Genomic DNA, 25622 nt, shown 5'->3' on the forward strand with positions numbered 1-25622 from the left:
CTATTTTAGGTGAGCAGCCTTGTGTTTCCTATCCAGTAAGTGAGCAACATGAATTGATGATAAACGCCCCGTACAACCGTCGTCAGATCATAATAAGGAAGAAACTAGCTTAAGGTTCCCTGGTGTTAATCGCAGAAAGTTCGTGGCGGAACTTTCTGAACATATCCACATGCATCGAGCATGCGATGGTTATGTGTGAAACAGTGTCGCCGTATCTGAAATATTTTGGAAAGTGTGTGGAATCTTGCATTCTCGACCTTCGCGAACAGTGTTTCGGCTGCACGGATCTTTCCCCTGCCCATGCATGTAATAAGGAGAATTTTGTGCTTTCTCACCTACATGGATGTACAAAACCTGAACCTTTGTCTATACAAAACATCGACGGGAAAAGATTTTCCAAAGAAATATTTGTATTTTGCGAGAACGTGCTTGTGGAAAAAATAGTGAAACATTTTTATTCAGTGGTTGCAGCAGACAGTGGCTATGAAAGTGACACAATTCCTTACGTGAGTGAGTGAACAAACGTGAAAAGATTAGAAGTTGCTAAATAACATGCTGATGAACTGGTGGCAAAAATAAACATGTTACCTATGTGTGCGAGCGAGCGAGCGAGCACGTGTGTGTGTGTTTTCTTTTGAATTTGTAAATATTGGTAATAAACAGGGGTAAAATATATGTGTTTGCTTTTCCTTTCACATATCAAACCTTTAAAAAATCCACATGGTTTTTGTTTTTACTGGTAATCAGTGTTAATAACAACATTAATAATTAACTATATAATGATAAAAAGGTGTGTATTGTGGACTTGTCGGAGATAAAGCATGAGAGCTTCTCTGCACAGCGCTGGACATGCAAAGGCACCCTCGGTACTGGACCCTCACTGCGAAACAACAGAATCTGCTTTTTCTGTATGCATTAGTGGTAAAGTCTTTGCATTGTAATCAAAGGGTTCCCAGGTTCGATATTCGATTAAACAAATTTATGCATTACGGTTATTCAGGTGTGCGTTAGAAACGCCAATATTATCTCCAGTGCGAATCGAACCCTCGACCTCTTGGTTACAATACTCAAAAGTCAGGCATTTCTATTTGTGTATCAAGGTTAATTGGGAATAGTAACTCACTTTTTAAACACATCAATGTTATTCTGAAATTTGCCAGCAATAGGACTCGAACCTGGAACCTCTTGAATACAAAACACCAGTGTCAGCCATCTTGTTTTGCTTTTTGAATATCGGTTCGTGCATAAATGCTAATCGGGACTGATAAAACACATATTTTTTATTTAAAAAGAAAATACTTATTAGGCGATTTGCCAACTTGGGAATCGAACCCGGAACCACTTGATTACAACATCAGCTTTAACCATTTTATATTTAAACTATTATCTATATCACGGGGTGGAAAACACCGTCCGTGCCTCCGTCCGCGACAGCAGCGCCGCCGCACGCGAAACGCGGCCGCCATATTGTTTTTATAAAAATACTATTTATGCACAAATGGGCTAATCGGGACCTATCATGGGGACAAAAACAATTGACTCCATTTGACTACGTACTGAATCGAACCCGGGACCTCTTTATTACAAGGCGACAACGTAAACCACTCTCTTTTCGCCGCCATTTGTTGTTCAATATTGACGTCGCCGCCTTGTAATCAAGGAGTCGAGGGTTCGATATCCGGTGGAGGCACATAGTGGTTCGGATCCCACTTTAAACTGTAGGTTCAGTACCGATTAGCCTTACTGTGCATAAAGTGGACTTAAAACACTAACTCAATCAATCAATATTGACTCTACCAGGAACCGAACCCTCGACACCCTTGTTTACAGAGCAAAAACCTTAGCCGCTAAGCTTTGGGGTTACAGCGCAATTTGAAAATCAGGTTCCTTCATGTCTTTGCATACACACAATGGATGCGCTCGCATATCCTCCACACACACACACGCACACATACGCACGTGTTAGGTTATCATACACCAAAAAACAACGTCACGGGTCAATTACCCCTCCCTCTTCCACATTGCCACAGGGCTCTTCGCTGGAGGTCTTCAAGGTCAACAGGCACGTCAACTTTCTGCTGACTCAGCGTTCTATCCGCTCATACACCGGATGTAACATAACACCGGGTGTGTCAGATTCTGCTGTGTCATGGTTCTATACTTCTGCCCATCTACTAGATTTTTTTTTGCGTACAATGTACAATTACATAAATTTCATAAATATTATCATACTTCTTTTAACTCTCATTCATCATCTACATGTTTCATATCGTATGTGATACTTAACTTAGATATTTCCATATTTATTAAGGGTTAAAATGCCGTAACATATAAAACATTCATGTTTTCAAATTTCAGTTTCTGTTGGAGGAGTAACATCGTTCTTTATTGGTGCCAGTATCGTCAGTGTAGTAGAAATTTTATATCTTATTCTTGTGAGGCCTATATTTTTGTTACTAAGAAGAGATTAATATAGAAATGTTTACATGGTAGAGTATGAATTCTGTTAATGATTAAGTGTAGATGATTATTTCTACAAGTATGCAAAAATTGTCCATATGAAGTTCAATGAAAAAGCTTCTGCTCTGTATGACATGTGGAAACACAATTTTAAATCTTTCATTAGAAATTATTAAAAATAGTGATCCTAAAATTCAGTGAAAAAACTGACTTTTATTAACTGATTTATAAAAAGTTAACAGAACTTTTAGTATGCGTTATAAAGGTAGTGGAGTACCACAATACACCATTAGGAATGAACGTACCAGAAGCCTGTTTTGGGTTAGGAGAACGTTTAGTTACTTAACGACCTCCTCGCATCAGATACGAAGTAGAACTGTGTCTGGCATTCAAAGGTTAGAAACGGAATACTTTATATGAGACATCATCATCATCATCATGCTTTGTCATTCCTGCCTCTGGCTGGGTCAGCATTGAAGTCAACCCTCTCCATTCTTTTCTAGTCTTCCACCACTCCTCTCTTTCCACGGTGTTCCAATCTTGTCCTCTTCTCCTAACACTCTCCGCTATCTGCTCTTTCCACCGACATCTTGGTCTCCCCCTTGGCCTTATTCCCACACCTTGTGCATTGTAAGCTCTTACTGGCAGTCTTTCTGCATCCATCCTCTTCATGTGTCCGAACCATCTCATCTGTGCGTGATCTATCCTGTCCTGAAGCTTCACCACACCCTTTGTCTGTCGGATCTCCTCATTCCTTGTTCTATCCCTTCTAGTCTTCCCCAATATACTCCTTAAAAATTTCATCTCCACTGCCTGCAACTTTCTTTTGTCTCTCTCTGTAATTGTCCAAGTCTCTGCTCCATACGTAATTATTGGCACATAGTATGTGTTATATATTACCTTCTTGCATTTCATTCCCTGTTCCATATTAATCTTCGAATAATTAATCTTCCACCACCCAATTGTCCTCTTCTGTTTACCTCCTCATCTATTCTTCCACTTCTCTCAATTATGCTTCCTAGATATTTGAAGCTCTCCACTACCCTCAACTCTTCCGTGTCCATCTTTATTCTTGGTTTATTTCTGACTCTGTTTCTTGTTGTTATTAGCACCTCGCTCTTTTCTGGACTGAATTTCATTCCTGCTCTTCTAATTTCCTCATTCCAACTATCAAGCTGTCTCTGTACTTCTTCGTTCCTGTTTCCCCATATTGCTAAGTCATCAGCAAACTGTCGAGGCTGTGATACAATGTCTCCTTTAGGAGTCCGATCGTCTCGATCGAGACGCTCTCATATAGCCCTCGGGGACCCGATCGTCTCGATCGAGACGTTCTGTCAAGGTCGTAGTTTTTACGTTATAACTTCGCTATTTTTGGCTAGAATTTCCATTTTCTTTTTCATATTGTTGTTAACACATATATTTAACAGAAATGATTGTTGCACATTATTTTTTTTCATGAAAATGGCGGGTTTTTTCAAGGGAAAATTTTTGCCGACAAAGGAAGGCCGGCTTTGTTGTTCTAAAGCAATGCGTTTCCCTCACCTCTGGAAACTGAATTGGAAGGAAGCTTGTATATCGGTACACGAGGTCAAAAGGAATGTTTTCCGTGCGGAATAAGCGGGGGTTGGGAGTTGGGGAGGGGGAAGAGGGGTTGTTAAAACTGCGTCGTAATAATGTAAAGAAAAAAGATTTTGGGGGGATTCCCCCTTCCCCTTCCATATATAAGCCGAATGTGCATACATTTTATATCGTCTGAATTTGTGATTAATTCCGCGTGCAACGGTATATTATTCATCTCTCTCTGAGCTATAGTCATTTCAAGGTACCTCTGCATTTTGAAGCTTGAATCAGTGGCGTGCTGACCATTCCTTTTGGGAACAACTCGCGTTACATTGGTCATACGATAATAATGCAAATATTCTTGTGTTCCTTAGCGATAATTGCCATGTGCATGTCCACACTGTCGTGTACTTTTTACTTGGGGGAGAGGGCGAAATCCAAATTTTTTCCCAAAATTTTGGAATTTTGAATGTTCTCCCCATCTTCCAGCCACATATACGCCGAATTTGCATAAATTTTATATAGTCTGAATCTCTGGTTCATTCCGCGTAACGATATCTCTCTAGGGCAATTAGCCTCCGATCTACACTCATTTAATTGAAACTCTGCATTTTGCTCAAAATCGGCTCAGCATCAAGGGGGTTACATGTGAAAATGGCCTTGGGCTCCAAAAGGTTAGAGCCTGAAAATGGCCTTGGGCTCCAAGAGGTTTAGAGCCTGTATGTCATTACTTGGGGCATGGACAAATTTCCACATTTACACGTAATGAAAGGTTTTAACTGTATGGTACTTGGAGATCTTGTCATATGTCATAACTCAACATAGTGTTGAGAAACAGAGCTCAGAGATCCGTTTACTGGATATTTAATTGGGTCTGTTCTTTTATTTGATCTGGAAAGGTAGAAGAGTGTATGATTTTCAATTATTTTTATTTACAGAGTGGTTACTAAATATTTCATACTCAAAGAAGTGAATCTTCAAATGGTTTCTTCGATCGATTTGTTTCTGTCTCCATTATTCATAGGGAGGCTAATCGGGACTATACCTAGCTACAGTGCAGCAGAATTAACTTGAGAGAAATGGCCGCTCGGTGAGTAATGCAACTGCGCTCGAATTGGCTAGAACGGGGGACTTCCCGCTGTAACGGGCCAATGGAAACTCTACACAAACTCTACTCTAGAGTTTCCATTGGCCCGTTACAGCGGGAAGTCCCCCGTTCTAGCCAATTCGAGCGCAGTTGCATTACTCACCGAGCGGCCATTTCTCTCAAGTTAATTCTGCTGCACTGTAGGTAGGACCCGAACCACTTTGTGCCTCACCGGATATTGAATCCAGATCCTTGATTCCAAGGCGTTGGCATTATCGGAAAGGCCCTGTTTTTTAACCTTGAAGCGAGATATAATATACGGTATGTATTCCCTCTGTCGAATGCATAAAAACATATTGGTTTCTTGATATCTAACGATTAAATGCATCCGTCAGTTGGGAGTTTTCACATTTTAAAACTCAAGCGTACAAATTTGAGTCGAAAGATATGTATGTTAAAATAGAAAATATATGTTTGTGTGAAAACACTAACTGGAACTGATTATTAGGTCGACAGTTCGTTTACGTACATGCGAATACTGACACTATGCAAGAACCGTAAAAGAATCTATAGATAGAACAAATAAGAATATATGGTAACACTTTACTATAGGGGTGACGGATTTCTTACTTTTTACAGGAGAAAGTACTTACGCAAATCATTTTCTGTAGCGTTGTGTAAGTTCGTGAATGTAGTTTTGATCCATTTTCATGCAAATGCATGTTGATTTCTGCGAAAATCTCTGTCCGACACGCTGTTTCTGCTGCCGCCATTTTCTTTCTGCACGAGAGCACAATGTTCCGTGTGTTAGATGACGTACACCCCGTAGTCAGTGTTTCAAACTCGCCGTGTTTTCACTATAACATGACGTGTCGAGTATTTTTATTTTTTAATTTTTTTTAACTATGCTTGCCTAACCAAACCTAACCTAACCTTACGGAGAATGGTTTGTGGGGCTAACGTGAATGGTTTGTGGGGCTAACGTCAATGGTTTGTGAGGCTAACGTCAAATGTTTGCTATGTATTAGCATAATTTCAAATCCGGGCACGAAAGTATGTATTTTCCGGTGAAGAAGGTTGCAACACTGCATAAATCGACAAAACACTCTCACAACACGCGATGAACCAGTACGTTATCGCCATAATGTGTGTTACAGAATCGAAATAACGAGTAGCAGTAAGTACTCGTAAATGTAAGAAATATACATTATTTTCGTTAGAAATTCATTATTTCACCTGAGGAAATGTTCCGCATTCCAGAATAGTACGTTAGCAATGCAAAAAAGTCGGAAAAAAATTATTTATAGGTGTCACCCCTATAGTAAAGTAGTACCGAAAATATCTTAATAAACGTTCAATTTATACATTCTTGTTTGATTATAATTTTAAGCTTGACACCCTGTATTTTTTCTCTCCCCTGCATCATCCACATCTTCGCGATTAATCTATACAGATGGAATACAACATATTAACAAGAACCGACAAAATACTTTGTTTATAAAATTTAACATAATGATTATTTCTAGAACTCAGCAAACATAAACTTTAATATAATTTTTAGGTTCAGTTTCGAAAACTTGGAAAACATTTTCGCATTGCCTGTCATTGTTATAAAGTTTCAACAATATGCAAACTTTTGTCAATTGCTTCTACCATACGACAAATTTGTTTCCAAGGTAATCACTAGAATTTGAAAAGTATGGATGAGGTTATGATGGAATAATTGATTTCCTATATTTACAGAAACGAATTTACATTTTTCACATGCAGTGTTTAACACTAAGGGACAGCAACAAGATAAGACCCACTATTCAAGAAAATAGTGCAAATGAGAGTTTTGGAATGTGGGGAATGTACATACATTTTGTACAAAACTTTATGTAGTTTATAGTTTTTCTGTTAGGCTTTATGCATTGGCCTGACAAAAATACTCAGCCATCATTCATATAAGTAGTTACCTACAGCTTTAATATTTGTTCGTTTATTTGTATCACAAGTTGATAGAAATTTATTATTGTTCAGCGCGCTTGTTATGACACCAAATAATTACATTATATTATTTACCTGCAAAGGTTATAGCAAACGAATTGCTCGTTTTGTAATTACAATCCGTAATGGTTTAATCACAATAACGTCAAATAATGCAGATCTAATTAGTATAGTTAAATTAATTTGGAAATAACTAAAGGTAGATTCAACAAGACACGGCAATGATAAACATATGTTTCTGTCAAGACTTGCACATCCAGTTAGATATATATTTTGTCTTATGATGTAATAACGAGGTACTTTACCAATAAGAAAAGCTAGGTTTCAAACAGTCTCAGACTAGTAGACACTAATTAGCCGACGCTCTGGTAGTCCTAAACCCGAGGGTTTATTACTACAAAAACACAACTTTTCTATCCAACGATCCGACCTAAACCTGTCTGAGTATTTGTATAGTTCTATAAAAAAGTAATTAGGTTCTATTTCTAGTTTTATTTTGCTGATTTTGTTCTGGGTTGATGATGGAACAAACACAGATCTGTGCCTTGCCCAGGATACGTTCTGCCTTGGGGCGAATATGATAACCACTTCGCCACAGATGAACTGAATTCAATATGTGATCGAGTCACAAATCGAAATGACAATAACATCAAAACAAGAGTGTATTTACAGCGTTTAAAAGAAAATGTTACACATTTTTCTCTTTTTACATTTCATATTCAAAAGAACATCAATGAATTACTCATTTGCAGTTATTCTTTGTGTCTATTTTCAGGAAAAGTAAGTCTACCATGTTCATAGATGCTTGTCTGTTTGGATACTCTCTCCAGGAGGGTGTTCTTAGCATCGGAATAATCTCTCTGGTAAGCGGAGCCGCAGCAAATTGTCCACTGGAAGAGTGACTGACAAGTCTTCACTCTGAGGTCGTGTCCGAATATGCAACTACGTGGTTAAGTTCTTTCCTGTGACGTCCGAATCGAAAGGTTCCCGAGTAACACAGTTCCCGTTTCTCCCTCCAGGTGTCAGAGCAGGCGCACTATGCAGAAGTCGAAGGCAGATGCCAAACTAACATGAAAAATATTCTCCACCTATTTACTAACTTAGAGCCGCGGTGGTATGATCGGTATGGTGTCTGACTGTCACGCGGGAGACCAGGGTTCGATTCCCGGAGGGGGGGGGGATGATCTAAGGTCGGAATTTTGCAGACCTTGTCTGCGGCTCTGGGGCTCACCCAGCGTCAAATCAATGGGTACCTGAGTGGATACTCGTGGGGTAAAGGCGGCCGGAGCGTAATGCTGATCACATCATCTCCACAATGGTGCCCTACCCCAACATCCCCTAAATATGCCTTCATGGCAATGTGCTATATGCAAGGGGAACTTTGCCTAATTTACTAACTTAAATTTTACAAGTCGCCCGTCTATTGGTCTTCTGCATTTTTTTCTAAATACAGTATTATCAAAAATATATTCAAGTATCCCTTCCAACTTCACCTATGCTACGGAATAGGTCTATACTATATAACCAATAGTCACCGGACCGGACACCCAAGTGAACGTGGCAGAAGTGTCATGGTCTGGAGTTGTTTTTCCTGGTTTGGGCTCGAGGCATTAGTTTTGGTCAAGGCAACATGAACAGTAGTGTTTGAAGACATTTTAGACAAGAGCATTCTGCCCACACTGTGGCAACAGTTCGGAATGATCTCAATCAGCACGATAATGGCCCTGCCGATAAATCAGGGTCCATTGCATCGTGGTTTGAGGACAATCAAGTGGATGGATGTGCTTAGCTGGCCCGCTCAAAGCCCCGACTTGAACCCATACAACATTTTTGGAATGAACTGGACCGTCGGTTGTGTGCCAGACTCATTCGACCGAAAACTACCCATGAACTATTCACGAGACTACAGGACGTATGGGGAAAAAAATCCACCAACAATATACCAGAACTTAGTGTAAAGCCTGCCCCGAAGAGTACATGCAGTAATAATAGCGAAGGGAGGTCCGCTAGCTTATTAGTAGATCTCAGAGTTTTAGGTTCTAACAAGTATGCTTTTAAGTTCCTAAAATAGGTTCTAAAAATCCTAAAATAAGTTCTAAAAATCCTATAATAGGTTCTAAAAATCCTAAAATAAGTTCTAAAAATCCTAAAATAAATTCTAAAAATCCTAAAATAGGTTCTAAAAATCCTAAAATAAGTTCTAAAAATCCTAAAATAGGTTCTAAAAATCCTAAAATGGGTTCTAAAAATCCTAAAATAAGTTCTAAAAATCCTAAAATAAGTTCTAAAAATCCTAAAACAGGTTCTAAAAATCCTAAAATAAGTTCTAAAAATTATAAAATAAGTTCTAAAAATCCTAAAATGGGTTCTAAAAATCCTAAAATAAGTTCTAAAAATCCTAAAATAAGTTCTAAAAATCCTAAAATGGGTTCTAAAAATCCTAAAATAAGTTCTAAAAATCCTAAAATAAGTTCTAAAAATCCTAAAATAGGTTCTAAAAATCCTAAAATAAGTTCTAAAAATCCTAAAATAGGTTCTAAAAATCCTAAAATAAGTTCTAAAAATCCTAGAAGGTCCTAAAAATCCTAAAAGGTCCTAAAAATCCTAAGTTAGGCTTGAAAAATTCTGAAGTAGGTTCAAAAAAATTTAAAATAGTTCAAAATTCCTGAAGAATACGGATTAAGTATAGGTTAGTCACCGGCAATGAATATGGAACGAATATCTATATCCGGAAATATGCACTTTCTTGCATAACGTTATGTGTGTTGCCTAACCCTACGGCGATGGCAGAACTTACCATTGGAAATTTGCTATTAAAATCCACTCTTCTCCGTATAGTTAGGCAACAATCATTTTTCATGTTAACCACAGTCAAATTCCGCAATTTCGTCCGTGAGGATTATATCACGAAAATAATCTTTCAGAAACATAGTCAGTGGTGCAAACTTTAATGCTGAAATGTTAGTTTGCAAGGCGTGAATGTCACAAAGTACCGAAGTGACGCGAAAGTGAGCAAGACCACACAGATCAGACCACTTTTGATTGTACAGGTAACAGTGGCACCAGACATTTTGCTTTGTTTAGAGCTTTGAAAAATCACCATGGACTTGGAGAAAGGGAAATCGAGAGAGAGTACGTTTCAAACACGTTCGTCATTGAATTTTTTCGTGACCGAACAAAGCAAATGCCTCTGAGTGACTTAAAAATCCTGTAAAAACCTTTAAAAATATATAAAAACATAAAAATAGGCTTGATTTAGGCGCATAAACATAAAATAGGTTCTAACAAGCAAAATAGGTTTTTTATGGCACTATAAAACATCATCAGTTGTTGCGTTTTCTAACGAAATGCTGACATAATTTATTATTTCTTACATACCTGTAAAGGAAGAAATAGGTTAAAAACTTAAAGTCCGAGGTGTACTTATTAGTTACCTGGCTGGTGTGTTTGGAATGAACAGCACTGGATGTCCGGTGACTTTTGACTATATAGTGTATAACGATGAAGGGATCAGTGGGCAGAACCGTGCTCTAGATTCGGACACATCCTAAGTCAGGTCTACAATCTTTCCCTGGAATGTCTGGAGCGAGAATAACAAGTCCCTGCGCAAGTGGCGACTCGAGAGATCTCGACCAAATGAACTCGTGAGAGGGGAAGCGAGTGCAGCTACCAGCCATTTGCAGAAGCGCACGCTGCTTCGCTTCACCAACTCGTCTCCCCTTCTCTACCGATATGCGCGACCTTGATCGACATATTCCCGGGACAGAGCATAAATGGCTGATAACAAATACTGTTGGGCTTTTTTGCCTTATGATTAGGGAACGGAACTTTAGGTAAATAAATGTTTTTTCTGCGATAAGATAGAGAATCTCGTTTTTGCAAAAAATTCTGATCGTAGCCTTATATGTCAACAAAGCAAATTTTATTTTCATAAAAACACATATTTTCCAGTTTTCCGTATGTAAATACGGTATGCGTCAAAAAATACAGTACTGAAACTCGCGCATCTCGAACACGTGGATGCGGTTGTCGACGGGGCATAGCTCCAACTGCACGTGTTCGCAGTAGTAAAAAGGAAGTTGTGTTGTGTAGTTGTTTTTGGAAATGGGTCTCTCGACGGAGGAAAAAGTATTCATAGTTGAGCATTATTTCCGCTCATACGGAAGCGGTCGTGAAGGTGGACCGAGTTTGAAAAAGGTGACTGGTCTATATGCAACCCAAATGACAATAGTGCACTCCACATGCCCTAACCTAACCTAACCTTAGGTTTCCTGACAGTTATGCAAACCAAAAGGCACGATTGTTATTTGGGTTGCATATAGACCAGTCACTATATTGTAACATGTCTTATACTTTTGTTCATCTTTTCATTACAGTACTGTATATTTTGGTGCATACTGTACATATTTTGCGAATTTCATTTTAAATACATAAAATCGCTCATTAACGTCAGCTACCTGGAAACCTCGAAGGAAAAATGTTTATACTGAACACCTCTTTTATATCGAGAGCAGGTTTGTTTGTCTTTTTAACACGCTCGTTGTTAGACTTCTGGCCCCTCGCCTACGATCCTATTGGGCGAAAATATTACCCCCACTGGATCTATCGCAAAAGTGCTAATGTCTAAATGTACATACATTTTTGGGGAAAACCAAGGTTTTCAAACTTTGTGTCAAATTGCACGTGTTTTGGAAGGTGAAGTAGAGGAAGAGGAAGCTTTGGAAAACTTCAGCGTTAGTGACAAGTCGTGCTTCAAATATGCAAGAATTTTTTTCTTCTGACGTGGAGCGATCTTTCTCACAATATAAGATTTATTTTTTAGAGATAATCGTCACAGATTTACAATGTAGAATTGGGAAAAAAACTATGATGATCCACTGCAACTCTTCCACAAAATAGCTCACTAAGAGGTAAGCATTTAGAAACTGAATTCAGGTGTTTAAATTGCATGTAATATATTGTTTTTGTTACCAAATGGCTTTTTTGTCACATATTTTCCTGTTTTTATCACATATTTTCAACATTTATGACACAAAAAAAGAAATATTTCTGAGCTTTTTAGCACATAAAGTTCCGTTCCCTACTTATGATCAGCTCCAGTGAGTGGTGTGCGCTGGTACCCCTCCAAAGAAAAAAAAGCAGCAATTTATGTTTCCTCATATTAAAATATACAGAAATCCAGGGCACTTTTTCTTGTCACCAACGTCATCCATAGACTTTTTAAGGTTGGGGGCAAGGAAGAAATTGTACTTCTGGAAATACAGTAATCGTAATCAGAAATCCGGCAGATATCAGACCAGAGGACTGCCAGATTAACGAAGAGCCGGATCAGTGGAGATTAATTTAAAAAAACGCATTTTAATAGCAAAACCGATGTTTATTGCGCAAAATATTACAAAATATGTACGTATGTACATATATCAAAATGGAGATTAGTGTTGTAAAAAAATTACGAAACAAGATACATATTGTATTTTCCTGTAGATTACAAAACTTTAACTAGGCCTGCGTTAGGTTTACGTTATAACAAAAATAATATAAAATCTTACATTTCTGCACTCTAGTACAGTGTATTGGTATTATTCTTTGAGGAAACAGGTCTAAAAAAGTGTCAATTATTTTTTGTTTCCTTGCTTGATATTACACTTTTAACACCTTTTCTTGAAGTCGTTTTAACACCAAGATATCACTCGCAGAGACACAATTTTCTTCTCCCAATGGCAGCGTTGTGAGCAGAGGCGTCTCCTGAAAGCATGCGGTGCATGTTGCGCATGCGTCAATTGTGGGGAAAAAGGACAGCTTGCTCTGCGACGACATTAATGAGCATTTCTACATTCTAATTTCTTCATATAGTAGAAGTGTTTATTTTACACGACAGCGCTCAACTAAGATTATATTACATTTCTTGGATCTGAAGTGAAAGAAAGTAATAATTATTTTCCCACAATTGACGCATGCGTCACTTCAGATCCAAGAAATGTAATATAATCTTAGTTGAGCGCTCTCGTGTAAAATAAATACAGTAACAATTTATGGAATGTATTTTATTCACGGAAATCGCACTATGTTAAACTATAGGATTATCTCCTCAGTTATCCCCAAGGCTAGAGCAAAGTGGCTATAACAATATTCATACATGAAAAACAAACCACCATAAAAAACGCCAACATTTTTTAGGGTCAGTTCTATTATATATAAACTATTGTTCTATAATCAGAAGTAATCTTGTATTGATATGAATGCACCCTAACTCTCGAATTGCTGTAGTTTGCGACATTGGTCACACTTCCCGGCTGAGCAGATGCAACACTCATTTATGGATAACGTGGTGACATTATTGGTTGGTGGTTCTTGATGCAGTTAATGAGATAAAAATGTCCTAGAGTACTGTATTGGGGCACTTTCGCTCACTCAAACTCGATCGAATATCCCACACTCGAGCGTGATTCGCTCGAATATATAGACTATCAAATATATTTTCAATGTGACAATAATCGTACAAGTATATGTGTAAAATTCGTGTTGGTAGTTTCAGCCCATAATCATCTAATCATTTTCATATATTGCTATGTATTGGTAAAATTAAATTAACGTTTTACCATGGAGATGATGACTATGTTCACTTCAGTTTCAATTTCATATTTGAAGGCCCATTACAACAGACAAATTACGGTTGTACGTGAACTACTGGGCTTCGAGAGATTACCGATCGTTTGCCTGTTCGAGCGTTATTCGCTCGATCGAAGAAACAGTCGATGCAGCACTCTAGTTCCCGCCCTACTAAAGGATCGGAACTCGAATTATTATAACTCTGGTTTCTTATTAATATGTAGGCTGTTCCCTTATCATTTCAGATCTGTTGCATTTATTTTCTTCTGGCCAGGAAACACGGGAATGCAAACAGCTTTTTCATTCCCACCAAAGGACTCCTGATGAACAACTCGCACGATAGTAAGTACTTACTATTTGCTCTACTTTGTACTATTCTTATTTATTAACTTTCACCACAGAGAAGAACGATGACTCACTTACAGAGACAGCAATTGGAAACCGTGGACCAAATCCTTCACCTTACTTCAAACACCCTCTAGGCCTCCAAGATGGCGCAGTGGTAGCGTCGTCGCCTTGTAATCAAGGGGGTCCCGGGTTCGATACCCAGTGGAGGCACATAGTGGTTCGGATCCCACTTTAAACTGTAGGTCCAGTCCCGATTAGCTTCACTGTGCACAAAGTGGACTTAAAACACCAAATCAATCAATCAAGCGACCATCCACTACCATTTGCCGTAATTTTGAAATTATTTTCTGAAAACTCCAGTTAATCTGCGTAGAAGGCAGTAATAACATCAAATAAAGACTGTTGCAAGTGTTTTACAAAAAAATATTTCAAATTGGACAAAAAAGAACCGAGATACAAGGAAATAAATGGAAAAGTGTAAGACGGCCGCCATTTTGAAAATGGCGCCAACCTATTACATTTCCACCAAACAACCAGCAACACGCAGTCATACCGAGAAAAGAAAGACGTCGACAAATTCGTAAACTATAGCTGACTGTCATTTGTTTTACCAAAAACTAAATATCCTGACCAAGGCAGAATTTATTATAATCTAAAACATAAACTAAACGTTACGTTTCAATCTTCTAGCAAGATCTTCTTCAGGCTCTGTACCAAATGCAAATGAAATAATGTACAAAACAGGAATATATATATAAATATATACACACACACACACACCCCCACACACACACACACACAAATCACTCCCCTCAAGACACAAAATTATTAGAAAGTTGTTTACCTGGAACATTTCTTTCCAGATGTTCCAGCAGGTGGCCTTATCATATCAACTGTTGTTTCAGCTGACAGGCGATTTAGATAAACATTTCCTTTCATCTGGAATGTGGTTGGACTCCTTATCTCCTTATTCTTTCTTTCTTCATTCCTCTTCCTTCTTTTCTCCTCTTTCGCTCTTGTCCTTTCCACTCTTTCTAACATTTTCTTCCATTCTTTGTTTATCTTCAGTCCCCGATTCCAGTTCATTGTGTCTTCTTCACCTTTCTTCTCTATTTCCTTGGCCTCCTTCCATAATCTCACTAGTCCTATCTGCTTAGCCTCGTCCCACTCTATGTCATGTCCTGCTTGTCTCGTGTGCTTAAATATCACATTTCTCTCTCTCTCTCTCTTAAGTCGTTCTTCATCATCATAATTTTTGTTTCTCCTACGTACACACTCTGATATTATTTACACTTTACTTCGTATATAATCCCTTCCTCTTCCTCTTCTCTGTCTTCATTTTTCTTGTTTGCATTCTTCGCTAAGATGCTTCGTCCTCCCTCCCTTGTTTTACTCCTTTCACAGTCACCATGGAAGAAAATGTTCCCCTATCCTTGTAGTCGAACGCCCAGTGTTGCCACATTTAAAATTTCCCTTCCTTGCTTCTTTGTCCAAAGATTCAACAACGTTGAATGTTGTGTTGCTCTGGCTGTGTACGGTTTCCGCTTCATGACGATACAGACGCTTGACACTGAATCTAGGTGACGACGATTTGTTGAATAATGTAGCGCAGTTTGGCAATGCAGGGGCAAGATTACATTGCAAACAGCTTATTTCTGCCTTTCGTCGTTTAGAGTTGAAAATTCGATAGTGCCAAAGGGGTGTTCTTTTCTTGGTAGACTAGTAAAAAAATAGATCTTTTTCTTTCTTCCCCAAGGAGAACACGCGACCTAATTTTTGAACCACTGCACTGGAATAATAATAACAATAGAACAAGTTGAAAGTTTTAAGCTAAATAATAACTATAATATTTAAATTAATGTACACAAAATATCAGGCGACGCAATTAATGTGTGAGTGTTATTCGCGTCGCATTTTTATATTTAACTACCTGATTATCCGGCGTTGCCCGGGTATTTATTTATCCCAATCTTCTATTAGACAGGATAATATTTAAAAGTATAAGTATACAAATTATAAAGTAAAATCTGTTGCAAATTCAGTATAATATTAATTGAACTCAAAACTTGATTATAAACAACATTTTTAGTTTCCCCTCCAGGAGCAAGAATAAATAAATTGAACGGAATTGGGAGTGTCACTATTCATCTTAGCAACCCCGAAAACTATGGATTCCACACTAATATCGGTCGTATTCGATTATTTTTACATGTCACCCTTCCCACCCCCACCCCCAGCCCTAGGGGTGACAGGGGTGTCTTACCCCCACAGTATTTCTTTCCAGATGGCAACTCAAAGAGGAAAAGGTCTAAATATGGGCCCCCTTTTTATGTTGTCATTTTCGGAGGAAAAAAATTAATATATGAAGCACCTGCCTTTAAAATGCATATCTATGAAATATATACTTAAATGTAATAGCATGCTAAAGTATAGAAGGTCTTTTTTTTTTAAAAAAAAAAAGCAATTTCCAAAAAATTGTAAAATGATGTATTTCAAAATTGTGGTCTAAATATGGGCTACTAGTGGCAATATCACAAAAAGCAATTAAAATTAAAAAGAACAGTCATTTATCGCTAAAATATTAAATTCATATTTTTGAATAATCTGTTGTTTTGAAAATCACGCGAAATGGGAAAAATCGAAATTAAGAAAAACATCCAAATATTTGTTGAAAATGTGATCTCAACACTAGACCTCATGTCAAAGCCCATATTTAAACCATCACGCTATTTTTCTTCATCAATTTATTTTCGATCTCTGTGGTACATATTTTACAAACAAATCATGGTATTATAAAAGCCCACGTTTGTTTTATGTACCGCTAATATCATAACTTATACAAGGCAGATGAGAATTGCGATTGCAATTCTATAACAGCGTCCAAGGCCGAAACTAACCACCTCTTTCTCTTGCGAATTGGCGCAGCAACCTTTGTCCTTGACAGATAACTAGTTCCCATAGCCTTCGTCAGGCTGCAGCACCCGGTATCGCTGATAACTCCAAAACCCATATTTAAACCTTCGCCCATATTTACACCTTCTCCTCTACGTGTAACAAGTTGAGTTGAAATTGCTCCAGGCGTTGGAGAGTTACGCCGGAACAAACATACACACACACATACATCCATTTTCATGTATATAAGATTCATATAAGTGTATATCTGCGTGTCTTCTGTACTTCTTGAGTTATTCGCGACTATGTAGATGAATGATAAGACCTATACGTTGAAACAGTTATTCCTGTGGTGGGATTGAGGTGCTGATAACGTCATCCTTACCATGGCCGAGATCGGCAACGTGTAGATCTTATATCAGCTTCCGGATTCTATCATGTCGAGGTGAGGCGAGAATGAGAATGCGGTTGAGAATGTGACAAGCTTAATCAGTTCGACTTCAAGCCCTTTCAGCATTTAATTTTGAATTGAATGAACAAAAAGTTCATTCGTTAAGGTGAAATGGTAGCGTCTTTGCCTTGTAATCAAGGGCTCCCGAGTTCGATGCCGCTGGAGGCACATAATGGTTCGGATCCCACTTTTAAACTGTAGGTCCAGTTCCGATTAACCTTACTGTGTATAAAGTGAACTTTAAACGACCAAATCAAACAACCAATCAAATCAATTCAAGTAAGAGCAGCACTAAACACCTCTTGGCTAACATTAAATTTTGTTTTAACTCAGTGTCCATTTCTTGTGCCTGACAATAATTCTCATATTTAGTAAGCATTAATCTATAAATTTATGTTTTCACAGTTATCCTATTTTTCTACAGGTCTTAGAGATATGATGAACTTCATAGGCTCACTCCTGCTGGTTCTAGCCGTGATGATGGTGAGAAATTTCACTTATAGGAAGTTTAAATAGATAAGTACCCATTGTAATAGATAACGTTGTTAATATACACTAAAATAGGACAAGTGTCATACTTTATTTAACAGTGCACACTCATTTCTCTCAGAATTTTTTTTATAATTCTGCTTTGATTTCAGGAGGAGAGAGTAAATAGAAAATAAAGACAAATCGCGACATGTAGAAAGGAGAGAAAATAAAAGTGCAATAGATAGAAAGAAAATAAGATTAAGAGAGAGAAAATAAACGTATTGGAGAGATAAAATAAGAAATAATAACGAAATGGTTAGGGAGGAAGGGAAGTAGAGAGAGAGGGGGTTTGGGGAAGAAAACATTGTAATAGAAATATATAAAGATGAATAATAAAAGAGACATGATGAAAAATAAATGAGGAGATAGAAATGGAAAATCGAGAGAGGAAGAGAAACAAAAGTCAGAGATAGATGAGGGGGAAATAAGAGCGAGCGAAGAAATGTGTGAAAAAGAGAGGGAGGAATGAAGAGTGAGAAGTGAGAGAAAAGGATATTAAGGAACAGACAGACAGAAATGCTGAGAAAGGGAGAGTAAGGAATGAAGAAAAGACATATGATGAAAAGGAAAGATATGGTAACCGAGAGAGAGAGAGAGAGAGGCAGACAGTAAGAAAGATAAAAGGATGTAATAGGGAGAGAAGATTAAGAGACATAAGTCAAAGAAAGAAAGAAAGAGAAATGGATGGAAATGAATACAGGAAGAAGGAGGAATTACGAGAAAGAGAGAGAGATATAGAATATAAGAGGTAAGGAAAGAGGAAAATGAAGACGAAAAATTACTCGAGAGGACAAGGAAGGCATAAATAATAATGAATAGAGAAAATGGAGGTAGTAAGAAGGAAAAATCAAGGAACAGAAATAGATTGATAGAGAGAGAGAGAGAGAGAAAGAGAGAAATAAAGACAAAAAAGAAAGAACAGAAAATAAATAAATAAATTGTACTGCACTTTTCACATCAGAATTCTTATTTGTCTTGGCCTGTGTAAATTTGACCATGCTTTCAAAAAATACTTATCTAGTTTATTTACCTGGTCATTTATCCAAGATAGATAATTCTATTCCGGCAAAGTAGTATAGCTCTCGACCAGTGTTACGGTTGGCGCCCTACATGCTGGCAAGAGAAGTGGAGCGGGAATGCGACCAATCTAGCGCGATAAGAAACACAGTAGCCTATAGTACGAGGTGCGCGAAGCACCTCCACCCGCCACGTCGTAACTCTCTGCGCCACCGATGTTCCTTGTTGGTCTTCAGCGTATTCCCCGCTCTCCACGTCCCTTACCAGCATGTAGGTCGCCCGCCGTAAGACTGTACAATACCTATAGTAAAAATAAACTTGGACTCGTAAGAAGCTTCATGTCTTATATGTTGTATTATGAAATCTAAGGTTAATCGTCTAGTAATCACCTTATTTCGAAACGCTTTGCACATACAATTGACTGAACATTTAAAAACCTTACGTGATCTTGAATGCAGGAAAGCAAGGTGTGTCTGGTCCCCTGGATAATCCTGACCGTGGAGTATGTCGTCCACATGGCAGGCACCATGGAGGTTCTCCTCGCCATGCCCTATACCACCACCCGGGACTCCATCCAGCTTCTGGTACAGGTCGCTTTGATTACCAGTAAGTTTATCATTATTATCCTTTATAGTTGATTTCCGTTTTCATGGCATATTGGTCAGGGTATAGTAAAGGGCTACGCAGCCAGAGGTTCCAGGTTAAAACCTTAGTTAAGCTTGGGTGTATCATTCCGTTGTGCCATCATCCATTTCACGAATACGTCGTTCACCCTCCTAGTCGCGATGGACTCAAGTGTAAGATAAGTGGCATAAAATAACCGACATAGAGAGAAAGTGAGAGAGGGAGACAGAAAAAGAGAGATAAAGAGAGTGAGAGAGAGAATGAGAGGAAAGTAGAGTGAGAAGGAGAGAGAGAATGAGAGGAAAGTAGAGTGAGAAGGAGAGAGAGAAAAGAGATGACAGAGAAAGAGACAAACAGAAAGAGAGACAGAGAGAAAGAATGGAAAAGAGAGACAGAAAAGATGAGACAGGGAAAGAGAAATACAGAAAGAGGGACAGAGTAATAGAGAGAGAAAGAGAATGATTGAGAGAAAGAAAGTGAGAGGGAGAGAGAGAGAGAATAAGAGAGAAAAACAGAAGACAGAGAAAGAGAAAGACATGATTAGGGACAGAGAGAAAGAGAGGGAAAGATAGTTGAAAATGGGGGGGGAGAGAGAGAGATTGATAAAGAAGAGGAGACAGAAAAATAGAATTACAGACAAATGGACAGAGTGATAGAGAGAGAGAAACTGAGTGAGGAGAGATAAAAAGGATGAGACAGAGAAAGAGAAGGAGAGGAAGAGGGACAGAGAGAAAGAGTGGGAAAGAGAGAGTGGGAAGAGAAAAGGTAGATAGAAGAGGTGAGAGAAAGAGAAGTGCGCACTTGCTAACTACATTAGACAATCTTACAAATGATACAAACACGTGAGAGATATCATTAAGACATCGAAAGACATGAGCAGCAGGCCCGTAACCAGGCAGGGGGCAGGGGGACTAGCCCCCCTGGAACTGCCGTCAGTACCCCCTGGCACTGCCATCAGCCCCCTTTGACATTAGGTAAACTTTTTTGTATAATTTGTTTGCAGTGAAGAGTGAAAATGCAGATAGCTCGCAACTTTAGGGATAAAATCAACAGATCATGAACAGCAGCTATTACATTCGCTCATTTTGTTTATGAGAAGAAGTAGCTGCAAGTATTTAGAATATTCTCTAGACTTCAGAAAGTTCTTTCATAGGGGAGCTTCTTTATCTGTACCTTCACTGTCCCTGTTGCAACCTCCCGTTTAGACAGAAATCTGTGACTTTGATGTCATCATGCAAATTTCCTTCACATCTGCATGAAAGGTCAACAGGCTCACAAGTTTTGAGAACGAAGAGGAGTTTCATTGCTTCGGCCGGGGGTGGAACGTACTTTAGGCACTGTGATTGAATATGTGCAATTTTTATGTGTGATATAAATATCTGTGTCATCTAAAGTAGTATGGAGTGTCTAAGGAATGATTTCAGTATCAGCCAATTAACACTCAAAGAGCTGTTTTAAAACATGTAGAAAAATGTATTTGTGTGGTATTTATAAATGTTATATAACTTAATGATCCCCTCTCACACACACTTAATTTATCTTTATTTAATACTGTTAAATTTTTGAAAAATTGACTTGGTTTACAAAGCCCCCCTGATAACCCTTGAGCCCCCCTTGGAGACCAATTCGAGCTACGGGCCTGATGAATATATATAAGCGTTTTAGAACAGTTCTTATGGAATTGAAATTAAACCTAACCAAAGTATTACGTTGTTCTTGTAAAACAATAACACTGCATCAAATTATTATGCTATGGAAAGTAAAATGTAAGCACATGGGACTTGAAATTTACTCTCCCTTTAATTTCAGAAACTGGCAACCAACCGGTTGGTCCAAAAGTCCCGGAACGGTCATATATCGTGAGAAATACACATCGAATCTGAAAACGAAAAAAATACATGTCTAATAAGTGAAAGAAAGCTATTAAATTATATTACACTTGATTCCCCACCCCCGCCCCGTGGGGGTAGGGCGGGGGGCAACTATGAAATTTTAAATGGAAACCCCATTTTGTATTGTAGAATCGGGAAGAGGACTTCATTCCGAGTCCAACGAGCTATCAACCATCCTCCTAGCTCAATTACAAACGGAGATATGGCGATTTAAAAAAAAAAAAAAAAAAAAACGAAAATTTCATAAAACCCCTAATTGAGCTAGAGTGAAAGAGATTGCAAATTCGGAATCTGCACGTCAAGACCTTTCAATAGAGTATATGGAAGGAGGGTCTACCATATACTCTATTGAAAGATCTTGACGTGCAGATTTAAAATCGCCATATCTCCGTTCCTAATTGAGCTAGAAGAATGGTTGATAACTCGTTGGACTCGGAATGAAGTCCTCTTTCCGATTCCACAATACAAAATGGGGTTTCTATTTAAAATTTCACAGTTACCCCCCGGCCCACCACCCGATATAAATATCTGTTCACCGGGAATGTGCTTAAAGAACGAATTTGTTCAATTTTAGAATATGCAGTCATCTTGATAAACATCAGCCTTTTGTTGGTTGATGCGATGCATTAAATGCAAACATGAATTCGTATCAATCTCCTCTAAATAGAAAATTGGATCAAGCCAAGATTCATAACCTCAATCACCGGCCGTTGCTCTCTCAGGCATTCAAAGAATGTCATGTCCGTAGTTAACAAATCTTCCTTTATTCAACAGGTATTGCAGGGCAATGACCGGGGAAAAAGAGGAAGGAATAAGTTAGAGAGCAACGGATGGTGAAGGGTCTTTTATCTTTAGTCTTGGAGCTGAAAGGAACAAAGGGAGAGATTGAGCGAACCTACAAGGATCTTCATCAACAGTGATAGGCAGATATTATCCTATTTTAACCATGTTGATCCAGACTTGAAAGTGTAAAATCCGAGTGGATGTGTTTTGCCATTTCTAAGTGTGTATAGTTAACCTCTTGCACCTTACCACCAAGCTATCTGTGAGGGGCGAGTGCTCTACATCATTGAGGATGAATGATGAACTGAACTACATTTCCCTTATAAGATCCCCATTCCTGAGGGAATGATACGAATTATTGAGAATATTAGTGTCTCAAGTTGTTAACGCTTCTAGCTATGTTACAGGAAAGGATTTTACAGAAGGTAAAGTCTTGGTAAATAGATGATTTCTGCGTAATACTTATAGCTTATACCCAGAGGCGTCTCGTGAACGCATGCGGTGCATGCTGCGCATGCGACAATTGTGGGAAAGAGGACAATTTGCGACGACATTCATGAGCATTTCTACATTCTAATTTCTTCATATAGGAGAAGTATTTATTCACACGAGAGCGCTCAACTGAGCTTATATTACGATTACGTGGGAGGAGCGAACGTGAGATCAGCGCACAGAAAGATTTCGTGGGGCTAACGCATAAGATCTCAGATGTTAGTGGGATTAGCTCACAGTATGATTATCAATAAGAACCTTCCCTCGCAGTTTTCTTTCCAGACTTGGGACTGGACAACGTGTAGATTAATACACGAAGGCGATTTAAAGGTTCTTCTATCAGCAGCTTCTATTACAACTTCGTCAACTTTTCAGATCGATCTTCAATCAAACTTTGCAACGTACGACAGAGAATTGAGGCAACGAAATAAATCTTCAGTTTCAACATATTTGTCTAAAACTGTTTTTATATACCCGTCTTTTTCAATATACTGTTTTCTTCTCTTGCGACCTGGAATGCCTAGGTCTATATGTAGATTTCTATTTATTTTCTAGTAACACATAAACGGCTGGTCAGATGTTTGTTTCCTCTTCGGAACTTCCTGCATCAGCATGAATTGAATAAATTTGCTCAAACTGTTTCGGACAACTTTTGAATGTTCCGTCAAGGTAGAAAGAATCACAGGATGTTAATAATTTTCTTGCCACTGTTACTTGCAGGTCAAGCATAAGGAAGCTCGTCCCGTCGGAAAGTCTCAACACATTTTCATCCAAGGAGATTTCGGAACTACCAATCGGATTTTGGGTTGTTCCCAGTGTTTTCCTACTTACTTCACACAAAGAGGTTTTTACGTTATCATATTTTGGGATTTCAGTAACTAGTTCATAACCTCTACTCGTCAATTTTTCCAAATTCTTGTTTGTAGACAACTGGCGTAGACAGTTCCTCCCTTGCTCTTTTCCTGCATACAGACATGATTTTTACAACTTCCAACTCTGCAACATTCGGAACACACTGATGAGGTTTTCTTTCCAAAACGTCGTTGTTTAATGTTGTCTTTAGTGATCCCTTGTACTTCAGCCGGCGTTCCTTTACACATCTCCAGTAGATAACATTTTCAGTCTTACGGCTAACACGATACTGATGTCCATCCAGTAAGAGACAAAGTTTACCCTTGGCACTGCTAATAACTTCCATTGCGCATTCACCTGCAAGGAAAGAAAGAAGAACATTTGAATATGCGCTTCACCCACGATCTTTTTATCTCTGTGCGCAGATCACACTGTGCGCTCCTCCCATGTCCGCTTCTTCCACCACACCTATATTACATTTCTTGGATCTGAAGTGACGCATGCGTCAATCGTGGAAAAAGAATTATTACTTCCATTCAGTTCAGATCCAAGAAATGTAATATAAGCTTAGTTGAGCGCTCTCGTGTAAAAATGTAGAAATGCTCATGAATGTCGTCGTAGAACAAGCTGACCATTTTCCCACAATTGACGCATGCGTTCACGAGACGCCTCTGCTTATACCTAAATAGAACGTGAGAAACAAGTAAGTTCTTTCATTCTTGAGAACAATGTTACAAGTATAAAAGGAGACCTTCGATGTTAGATGGGTCTGTAACTTGGAATGTAAGTTGTTGCCAGTCGATGCAAAGCCATGTGGCAGGTTACTGTCACATTCATATAATTTCAGTATTATGACACTAACGGAATTCCCAAAGGAGTAACGTGTCTCAAAGTAACCATTACTACGTCAAATTACTCCTCAGAAAGAAGTGAACAATCAGGTTAGTTATTATTTGCAATAAGTTAATATAGAACTTACGCTGTGCTCACAGGACACGACTTAACGCGGGCGAAAAGAATCGTGTGTAGCGTCACGCATTAGGTAGCATATCTCATAGGCTTCAGCTGCAAGCAGGAATCCAGGGCTGCACTGGGCTATCGAACACAATTAAAATAAGAGAAACCTGCTAATCCCCTTCGTTCCAAGCAATGGAGCATCTCGTGCGAGTTTATACGCCTACAGCTTATCCATGAAGCCTCACCGTATGAACTCCCCATCGAGTTCATATGTGTGAACTCTCACCGCATGAACGCCGCACTTAGTTTCCGTGTATGGCGTGTGAACGCCGCATTGAGTTCATGCTCATTAAAAAAAATATATTTTAAATGTGAGAATTTGCTATTTATTTTAAAAATTAAGTTATATATGTAATTGCGAACAAGCAATTGCGAACATTCTTTGTCAACGCCCATATATTAAAACTTTTTTATTTTATAATTGCTGGCTATAATAGAGCTATTTTCCCCCACACTATATCCAAATGCTTAAGTGAACTAAACTTAGCAATTTTAAAGAAGGATACAAATAAAGAAATTTAAAATGAAATGGAATGAACTCTGAGCATGAGCGCCACACTGAGTTCTGAACTGTGAGTTCAAGTTCATGAACTATCCCCGTATGAATCACGCATTACTATTATGGTCGGTATAAGTAACGAAATGCTTCCACAGATTGGTGTTAATGCATTTTTCAATTTCCAGGCCCAATTCTTGTGGCCCTCGCTGTGGTCATGAGCTACTACATGGCCCTGAAGACCCCGTTAATCCCACTTCTGGAATTTCCCATGATATGATCCACAGGCAGTTCAATACAAGCGGGAACACAAAACACCACCATCGTCTTTGGCAAAGGGAGCAAAATGTAATTGTTTGTCGAATAAATTTCTAAAACTAATCTTAAATTGAGGTGGTCTTCACCAGGCTTTTCATTTCCATTGAATGTATAAATCTGACATGGGTGCTACAAGGAAGTGAAGGATGGGATAAATATACACGAAGTTTAATTCTGAATTGGAATATATTCGTCTGATGTGCT

General features: G+C 38.5%; 1 long non-coding RNA gene across 1 annotated transcript; it reads left to right on the forward strand.

The window, feature by feature from the left end:
• The first annotated feature begins 19423 nt into the window (after positions 1 to 19423).
• LOC145979731 (uncharacterized) lies at positions 19424 to 25419 on the forward strand. Its single transcript, XR_014440809.1, has 2 exons — positions 19424 to 19550; positions 25289 to 25419. It is a non-coding gene; the product is annotated as an uncharacterized LOC145979731 (long non-coding RNA).
• Positions 25420 to 25622: the final 203 nt, after the last annotated feature.

The sequence above is a fragment of the Lepisma saccharinum genome, chromosome 26, assembly GCF_977018435.1.
Source record: "Lepisma saccharinum chromosome 26, izLepSacc3.1, whole genome shotgun sequence".
In the NCBI taxonomy this organism is placed as follows: Eukaryota; Metazoa; Arthropoda; class Insecta; order Zygentoma; family Lepismatidae; genus Lepisma; species Lepisma saccharinum.